Source organism: Talpa occidentalis, unplaced genomic scaffold (assembly GCF_014898055.3).
Source record: "Talpa occidentalis isolate TD23 unplaced genomic scaffold, MPIMG_talOcc4v2.1 talOcc4.4231, whole genome shotgun sequence".
NCBI classification, from domain to species: Eukaryota; Metazoa; Chordata; class Mammalia; order Eulipotyphla; family Talpidae; genus Talpa; species Talpa occidentalis.
In genome coordinates, this window is record NW_023604554.1 from 1 (window position 1) to 1,968 (window position 1,968).

A 1,968-nucleotide genomic window follows, 5' to 3' on the forward strand; every position below is an offset into this window, starting at 1 on the left:
AGGCGGCGCCGTGAGCCGCGGCGCCGGCCCGCAGAGGAGCGTGGACCCGCCTCCCCGCCCCGCCATGGGGGCGCGGCTCTCTGCGCGGCCGGCGTCGCGGGCTGCGGCCGCTCCCGGAGGAGGCGGCGCACACGCAGGCGCTGCCTTGATGTAAGCGGCGCGGAGGGCCGCTGGCGCCGGGCTCTGTGGCGCAATGGATAGCGCATTGGACTTCTAGACCGTTGGGGGCATTCAAAGGTTGTGGGTTCGAGTCCCACCAGAGTCGCTTTTTGTTTTGTGAGGGGAACGGACGGGCCCCCCTACCCCAGGGAGGACGCTCTGGGCGGCGCGCTCGCCTCGAGACGCGGGCAGCTCCGTCCTGCGCCCGGGGCGCCTCTCGCGGGGGCGCCGGGACCCCGCTGCGTGGGTCGTGTGGAGGCGGGTGGCCCCGGAGGGCGCGGGGGCGAGATGAGGTTTGGGCGCGCACGGACGGACGGAGCTTTCTGCCCGTGGTGTTCTTGCACTGCGTGAAGAGAAGCGAGTTTCAACTGTCATGAAACTCGGGTAGCTCCGGGTGGCGCGGGTGCACGAGATGCTCAAGGCGAGGCCCAGCGTCGGGCGGCGGGTGACTAAGGCTCTGGTCTCCGGCCCGGGGGACCTGCGCCGCTGGGGTGTGCGCCCCTCGTCCAAAGCGGCGTCATTCCGTCCGGTTTCCGAGGATTCCACGACCTTCAGCGGCGCTGAAGCCTCAATTTTTTTTTTTAAGATTGATTTATTTATGCATACAAGAGCTGGGTGCAGGCCAGAGGTGTGGGGGGTGAGAGGACTCACCAGAGACAGAGTGGGGAACAGGACAGGCAGCTGAGGGGAGCAGCAGGCGCGTCAGGAGAGGTCTGCCGCACCGTGTGGTAGCTCCCTGGCGGGCCAGGGATCGAACTCGTGCTGCAGGGGCTGCGGACAGCTTCATAGGTTGCGTCTTAACCCCTTGCGCCACCAGGGACGCGCCCTGAAGGTTCAATTTTTAATTTGAAATTGAACACCTTTTGCCAGATTTTGAAAATGTAGCAACAAGTGCAGATCCATGCTTTGTAGGAAGAAGTTCGTGGGGGTGAAAACTTGGGCGTTGTAGGGGAGGAGAGGGGGCACTGGTTAAAATGCCCCCCTGACCTGAGGCCACATCCCAGTTCCGTTCTAAAAGCAAGGGCTGTGGGAATGCACATTTAGTATTTGTATTACTTAAATTTTATAAAAGCAAAAGTTACCCTCCAGCAACAGAAAACAAGGCATGGTCTTCCCTAGATTGCAGCCCGGAGGCGCTCGCACCACAGAGTTCCTGAGGGAAGAGGTGAATTACAAAAAGCAACGAACAGGATGTCAGGTGTGGAAGAGGGACATGAGAAGAGCAGGGCGGGGGGAGGGCGGGGCGGCGCCTTCTCAGGACAGTTGTCCCACGGGACTAGGGAAGCCGATCGCCCTAGGATGATGCCTCCCTCTCTCTGCCAAACTAAACCTTCCCAGCCCGGCCGCCAGCGCAGGCTCCGTGACCCGGGGCTCCCTCCACGCCCGTTCGTTGCCGGGAGTTGCTGCCCGAGGCCCAGCCGCTCTAGCTCCTCTGCTGGAGCCTGGCGTCCGCTTTCTCGCTGTTTTCAGTTTTTAGTTTTAGTGTTTTTAGTTTTCAGCAAACTCGTCTGACACACCCGTGTTTCCATATGTGAAAACTGTCCCTAGAAATCTTAAAAGTTAAAAAAAAAAAAAAAACCACTGCACTCCTGTGTGATGTTTCTATGCAAACATCTCCCCTGCAAAGCCGGGGGTCCCGGAGGGGACCCTACAGGGAAGGGAGTTGTTCTTGTCATCTCCGTGCTGGGAAAGTGGGGTGCGGGGCTCTGCCTATGGGACCCCGCAGAGCAGAATCACCTAACAGACTAGGTTTTTTGTCTTTTTTTTATTTCATTATGAAGAGAAGCCAAGCTTGTCTTTAATCCAAGA

General features: G+C 59.5%; 1 non-coding gene across 1 annotated transcript; it reads left to right on the forward strand.

Moving 5' to 3' along the window:
* Positions 1-179: 179 nt before the first annotated feature.
* On the forward strand, positions 180-265 carry TRNAR-UCU (transfer RNA arginine (anticodon UCU)). Its single transcript is given in 2 exon segments — positions 180-216; positions 230-265. It is a non-coding gene; the product is annotated as a tRNA-Arg (tRNA).
* Positions 266-1,968: the final 1,703 nt, after the last annotated feature.